At 38.1% G+C, this 7,774-nt stretch overlaps 1 pseudogene; it reads right to left on the bottom strand.

The window, feature by feature from the left end:
* Positions 1–2,960: 2,960 nt before the first annotated feature.
* Positions 2,961–3,054, bottom strand: LOC130016088 (uncharacterized; annotated as a pseudogene).
* Positions 3,055–7,774: the final 4,720 nt, after the last annotated feature.

The raw sequence follows: 7,774 nt of genomic DNA on the forward strand, positions 1-7,774 counted from the left end.
TGAGGTTAATTGTATGGGTATTGCATAAATAATTTTTCCCCATTACGTGGGCTGTCTTTCGATCATGGTCACCATTTTTTCTGAGTTGCAGAAACTTCTTAGTTTAATGTAGTCTCATTTGTTTATCTTCACTTCCTCTTCCTTGGTCAGTTGTGTTTCATTCTAGAAGTTTCCCTTAGCTTTAATGTCATGAAGGGATCTTCCCACATTTTTCTCCATATATCTTAGGAATTCAGGTATGATAGTGAGGTCTTTAATATATTTGATCTGACTTTGTGCCTGGCACTATAAAGAGGTCTGAGTTCATTTTTTTTGCATATTGCTGTCCAGTTTTCCCAGCACCAGTTGCTGAAAATACTTACTAGCTCAACTTCATACTTCTTGAGCCTTTAAGAAAGATTAGGTAATAATAATCTGAGGGCCAGCGTCAGGATATTTGACTATATTCCATTGATCTGAGGCCTGTCTTTATCTGAATATCATGGTATTTTGATTACTAAAACTTTGTAGTAGGGTTTGAAGTTGGGGAAGGTGTTCCCTTCTTCTTTTTACCAAAGACTGCTTTAGCTCTTCATGGGAGTTTATGGTTTTGTATGAGTTTTAAGAGTGTTTAATCTATTTCTTTGAAAAATGTTATGGGTATCCTTATAGAAACTGCATTAAATCTTTATAGAGCTTTGGGGTGTATTGCCATTTTGACAGTGTTAAACCTCTCAATCCATAAGCATGGGATGTGATTCCACTTCCTCATATACTCTCTTATTTCGTGAAGTAGTGTTTTGAAGGTTTTTTTTTTTTTTTGGTATAGTTCCTTAACCATTTTAGTTGATTCTATTATACTCTATTTTCTGAGGTATTATTTTGAATGGGATTGTTTTTCTCTATCTTTTTTTTCTCTTTCATTATTAATATATGGGAAAGCCATGTAGTACCAGATATTGATTTTGTAATATGCTACTTTACTAAACAAATCTATTGTTCCCAGGAGCTTTTTTGTAGATTCTTTGAGATTTTATAAGTATAGTATCATGTCATCTCCAAATAGTAAAAGCTTATGTTCTTCCTTTTTTATATGGATGCCCTTGATATCTTTTTTTTTTACCGAAATCTTATGGCAAGTACTTTAAGTACTATGTTGAATAGGAGTGGTGAGAGTGGGTAGCTTGTTTTGTGCCTGATTGTATTCTGGGATTCTAGTTCATTGATTTCTGCTCCAAGACTTTGGTTTTTCCCCCTTGAGAATAATGCTTGCTGTAGGTTTGTGGTAATTTGCTTTGACTAGATTGAGGAAAGTACTTTCAACTCCAATTTTGTTGCGAGTTTTTCATCATGAATGGGTGCTGGATCTTATCAAATGCTTTATCTACATCTATTGATGTGATCATATGACTTTTATCTTTATTTTATTGAGATGGTGTATTCTGTTGATTGACTAGAGAATGTTAAGCCATCCTTGCATCCCCAAGCTAAACCTACTTGGTCATAGTGTGTGATCTTTTGTTGAGTTTCTGGATTCTCTTTGCTGGTATTTTCTTGAAAATCTTTGTATCTGTATTCATCAAGGAAATAGGTCTGTAATTTTCTATTTTTGTGGTGTCTCTATCGATTTGAGTATTAGGGTGATCTTTGCCTCATAGAAGTATTTGGGAGTATTTCTGTTTCTTCAATTTCCTGGAAAATCTTAAAAATGTTGGAAGCAGTTCCATTTTAAAGGTTTGAAACAGTTCACTATTGAATCCATCTGGGCCATGGATTCTGTTTGTAGGGATACTTTTGACCATCATTTCAATTTCCTTGGTAGTGATAGGTTCAAGTATTCCAAATCATCTTGGTTCAGCCTTGGGAGGTAATTGGAATCCAATAATTTATCAATTTTTTCCAAATTCTCTCATTTCCTGCTGCAAAGATTCTCAAAATAATCTCTGATGATCCTATGGATTTCTGTACTTTCTATTAGGACACCCCACTTTGCATTTCTGATTCGATTTATTAGAATTCTTTCTCTTTGTTTCTTTGAGAGGCTTCTCATGGTTTATTGATCTTATTTATTTTCTCAAAGAATCAGCTTTTTCTTTTATTGGTCTTTTGGATTCTATTTTGGGATTCTAGCTCATTGATGTCTGGTACAAGTTTTATTATTTCCTCCCTCCAGCCTAGTTTGGACTACTTTTGTTGGTCATTTTCCAAAATCTTGAGCTCTAATTTATTCATGTAGGCCCTTTCTTTCTTCCTGATGAATTCTGGCAGAGCTATAATCTTTCCTCTTAACACTGCTTTTGCTGTGTCCCACAAGTTATGGTAGCTTGTGTCCTCATTCTCATTTGTTTCTGGAAACTTTTTATTTCCTCTTTGATATCTTCTCTAAGCCAATGGTTGTTCATTACTTCCCTTTAAGAAAATATTTCCTTGCTGAGCTTCAGTCTGTTTGATCTATGGAGACGTGACAAAGAAGTGTTGAAATCTCCTTCTAGTATTGTGTTGCTATCAATGTTTTTCTATAAGTCAATTAGAAGTTGTTTTTAAGTATTTTGCTGGTCTGTCATTAGGATCATATACATTGAGGAGGGTGAGTTCTTTCTGATGTACATATCCCATGACCACTAAGAAATGACTTTCACTGTCTCTGATAACCTTTAGCCTGAAGTCCATGTGGTCTGATACTAGTATGGCCACTCCAGCTTTGTGGAGGTGATATTTTCTTGAAAACTTGTTTCCCAGACTTTTACCTTTAGCCCATGGGTGCTTTGATTGTTCAGATGTGTTTCCTGCAGGCAGCAGAATGAATGTTGGTTTCAGTTTTCTAATTCATCTTCCCATTCTGTGCCTCTGAATTGGCACATTTAGTCCATTGACATTGAGAGAGATTTTTGTGATTGGGATTTGTGCTCTCTTTATGTAGAATTTTTGTACTTGTGGGGATTGTCTTAGCTTAAAGTAGACCTGTTCATTCTTCTTGCAACAAAAATATGGAATGCTTTACAAGTTTGCATATCATCTCTGTGCAAGGACCATGCTCATCATTTTATCATTTCAATTTTAGTGTATGTGTTAAACTTAGTAGGAGTTAATTTTTCCATATTTTTCTCTTCTTATTACTTTGAGTGTTGTCCTTCCTCACTCCTATGGCAGACAATGATTCCTAATCAAGGAATGTATTTCAAAGCAGCATGAATAAATAGATTTAGAAATTTAATGTCCCAGAAAGAAAAATATGGTTTTTACCATATTATCTTTTACCATACCCTAGGCATCAGTTTTACAAAATAATTCTTTTGGAAGATGGGATATGAATTTGTTTAATGTCGTTCCCTGAAACCTTAATTAAGACCATTAAACTAGAGCCTTTTGCTTTTCTCGCCTCAGTCTCGTGTACATCTCCAGGAAAAGGTGGATGGTGTTGTCTGCACTTTGACCACCTCGAATGTATGTAGGATTTTTCTCCTGAAGGATGAGGTGAGAAGCATATTGATGATTTCATTCCACCTTATTACAAGTTCAACTTGAACGGAAGGTGAGACTCATGTGGCTCCTATAAAGGACAGAACAAAGGGTCTCAGTGAAGTTTAATGGCCAACTGATATTAACAACATAGATGACTCATAGTAACCTGTGTGCATCTTTGTGTATAGTGAGTTTCCTATCTACTGATAGTGATTCTCAGTCATGACACATGGGAAAAACGGATCTGTAATTAAAAATCTAGTTCTCTGAGCAGAGTGGGCTCTCTGACGTGATTGAACAAGTTTGTAGTAATTTATTACTAAGCACATAAGTATTTTCAATGATGCGTACTTTTCGATCTAAAATTAATTCCAAATATGTCTAAAACAACAGTCTCCTGACCTCGCACCTGGCTTTCCTCACTGGGGCCCCTTGGAGATGGCGGGGTGAGATTCCCTCACCGCCCTGAGCATAGCCCCGGCAGCTGAAGACCTCTGCAACCAGCCATAGGTACGCTTAGAGACCACTCTTCCCAAGCTTGAAGGAGCCTCATGCATGAAGGAACTGGAAGAGGAACCCAAATGTGCGGGACCAGGGCATGAGATCTCCATGGCTGCTCAGATCAAGAATGTGCCCGCTCCTTCCAGATCCCCCATCTTCTAGTAATTAAGTGTTACAACCACGAACTACCCCTGGATCCATGTAATTCCCTCAATAGCCAACATCCAGAGACTGGATCTTATTTAGAAGACAGCAACTCTGATTGTCCAGTTCTCACTCTCAGAGAACCTGGTAGGCTTCTGCGAGTATCTTGCCCGCATGGTGGAGTCATTGTTTCTGGTCAGTTTCTTTTGAGGTACAGAAGCTGCTTAATTTAAGATAGTTCCCTTTGTTTATCTCTGCTTCCAGTTGCTTGGCAAGTGGCGTGTTATATTTGAAGATACCTTTAGCTTCAATATCGTGGAGGGATTTGCCAACCTTGTCATCACTGTACCTGAGGGATTCTGGTGTGATGTTGAGGACTTTGACCTATTTTTATCTGACTTTTGTGCATGGTGTTAGGTAGAGGTCTGAGCTATTTTTTTTTTTTTGCATGCAGCTGTACAGTTTTTTCTGCACCGTTTGTTTAGAAGGACTCTCTTAAACCACTTCACGTTTCTTGCTCCCTTATCAAAGATTAGATGATTATATATTTGAGTGTGTGTGTCAGTATATTCAATCCTTTTCCATTGGTCTGCAGCTGAGCCTTTGTTTCAGTCCCATGCTGTTCTCATTATTATCGTTTGCAGTAGAGTTTGAGGTTGGGGAAGGTGTTGCCTCCATCGTCTTTCCCCCAAGAATTGCTTTAGCTATTCGTGTGCGTTTATTGTTCCATGTGAATTTCAGGAATGCTTGATCAATTTCTTTGAAGAATGTCATGGGTATCTTTATAGGGATCAAGTTGAATTTTTACAATGCTTCTTGGAGAATTGCCATTTTGACAATGTTAATTCTCCCATTCCATAAGTAGTATATATGTTTCCATTTCCTCGTGTCGTTTTTAATTTCCTATTGTATAGGTCCTTTACCTCCTTAGTTAAGCTGATTCCAAGGTTCTTGATTTTCTGAGGCACGATTATGAATAGGATTGCTTTTTCATGTCACTTTCTTCTCTCTCATTATTTGCATATAAAAAATCCATAGACTTTTCGGTATTGAGTTTATAGCCTGCAATTTTACTATAAAAGTCTATTGCCTCTAGGAGTTTTTTCGCAGAGATTTTAGTATTCTCTAAATATTGTATGATATCTTCTGTGAATAGTGAGAGATTATTTCTACCTTTCATACATGAAAAACCCTTAATATCTTTTTCTTATCTATTTTCTCTTCCAAGTACTTCCAGTACTACATTGAACAGAAGAGCCAAAATGAATTTTTACTTAGCACATTCTGTCTGTAAATTTCTATGCTAAGAACGGTGGAAGAAACAGTGATATCTTAGTAATTTACAAGTAAATTATGAAGACAGATAATTTAAAAGAATTTCTTTGTATAAATTTCCAAAATGTGTAGCTTTTATTAAATATATTAAAAATAAATCGTAGGTCTTGATTATACCATGAAGATTGTTTTCCTGTTAGAAGTTACCCTTCTAAAATGCAATAAAGAGACACATTTTGAAAATGTTGATTATTCGTTCATTCATTCAATGAATATTTGTTAGTCTGGTTGTGCAGTGCCTGCAGGAAGTCAACCTGTACCCTCAGGTGAGTGCATCAATAGTCTGATGGTGTCTTCATGCTTCCTGAAAACCTCAAATCGCCACTGTGCCTCTGGCTGGCTCCCAACAACTCAGGACTACGTTTCCCGAGAAATTAAACTCCCGAAAGATATGTGGGGGCCATGTTCACAAACCCACCCCTGGCTCAGCTATACAAGCTAATGGATTGGTCTTGTTTCAGAGACCCATAGACAAATCTCGAAGATATCAACAGCCACAGTTAACCTTGGAACTGCAAAAGGCTGAAGACACTAGGGTAAATCGGAGGGAAGCAGTTTAGTTTGGTGCCCACCCAACCAAAACCCAGTGCAGCCACTTTCTCCCACAATACAAAATCGCCACCATGCCCTCCTCTGGTTTCCACCGTCTCAGGATGGCTCTCCCTGAAACATAACAGCTGAAAATTCGGATATGTGTGTTTTGTGACTGAAATCTCCAGGCTTTCTCTGGGCAGGATGGGCATCCCACACCCACTTCCCTGTACTTATGGAAGCCTCAGCAGTCATTTCCATACCTCAAAGCTACTCCAGGCTTACCTTCCTGATAAAAATGCTAAATTCCTTGAACAAACATGATGACCTCTTAGTACCTTTATGAGACCCTTAATGCACAAAATAAAAAGGAGACAAAGAGAAAGAATTAAAGATCCTGCCATAGTGACAGGCTGGGGGTGGGGGTAGTTTGTTGGGGGATGGTTTTAGGGAACCAGGAATATTGGTTTTGGGAAATGTACACTAGAGGAAGGATGGAAGTTGGATCGTTGTATGACTGGAAGCAAATTATGAATAGATTTGTAATGGTCTATACCACAGATATTCAATAAAACATTAAAAATACTGATGTAACTTTAAAACCCAGCATAACTATTTTTGTGTTCTCTGTAGGAAAAAAATGTTACTCACCTGTGTGCCAATAGCTTGTAGAAAGCCAAACCCAAAGATATATCAATGACTGTCTTTGGCATGAATACTGTAATTGCAGCTATGTTATGTTTTAGAATCAGTTCGTGGACAAGACGTCAAGAGGAGCAGTGGCAAAGTGCATCAATGTTGAATGGATAATGTTTCAGGAGCTTGCAAGGGAGATGGGAAGATTTGGCATGAGAAAAGTGAAGAAACAGAAGAGTGAAGTACTAAAAGTATCATGAGAAAAATGCAAGGGAGGACATTTCCTGGCAAGTGTCACACTCTGTTGAGATTTTGGTGAGGATAAGTATTAGAAAGTATCTTTCCCATTTAGTGGTAAAAAGGTTACTTTGATGGGTATATTTAAAATTTAATTTAACGATTAGAATCACTAAGAGATACACAGTTTCAAAGTTGCTCATAATTGAGTTTCAGTCATCTAATGTTCTAGAACCTTTCCAGTATATTGGGGCATTTTTGAAGGAATATCCCTGGTGCGAAGACTAGGGCATCTGAATCTTAACACATTTCACCAAATATATGATCTGTACTCACATGATTTACACTGTCTCCCCTGCTCTTTGATTTATGTTTTCATGCAATATTTCCTTGTGAACCTCACCTCAACTGAGGCTCCCTTTTTAAGACAAGTACATGTTTGTGGGGCATTACATATTTTTTGGTTTCTGGGAGAGTCTGTAAAGCAATGCTCAGGAGGTGTGGGGGCACTACAGACAATTTTCAGAAAACGTGGCCATGGTGCTTGGGGTCCTCTGAGTCTATGCAGCCTTTGATACTCTGGCAATCATGTGGCGCTGGGAGTCAAATTGAGTGCATGTGAGACAAGTTTCATAAGAACTACACTATCTCTTGCGGCCCTGGGTATTAGATTTATGTCAGCATTCTGAGGTCCTCCCTTTTGTCAGAAAGCAGAGACTCGTGCAGGAGAAAGTGATAGAGACTTTAGGGTTTAGCTAGGTTGACTGAGTGGCTGGTGATACCATTAAGATTGGAACATAAAGTATAAATAAAACAAGAGCCCCGTGCTTTTTCCCGCTGAACTCGACACCCTCCACAGGGGGACACCTGCGGGGAACACCTGCAGCAGCTCCTTGGGACTGTCCATCACCTAATCAGCGCCTCCCCTCCAGCTGGGTAGGGGGAGCAC

The sequence above is a fragment of the Sorex fumeus genome, unplaced genomic scaffold (assembly GCF_029834395.1).
Source record: "Sorex fumeus unplaced genomic scaffold, SorFum_2.1 ptg000146l, whole genome shotgun sequence".
Taxonomy (NCBI): domain Eukaryota; kingdom Metazoa; phylum Chordata; class Mammalia; order Eulipotyphla; family Soricidae; genus Sorex; species Sorex fumeus.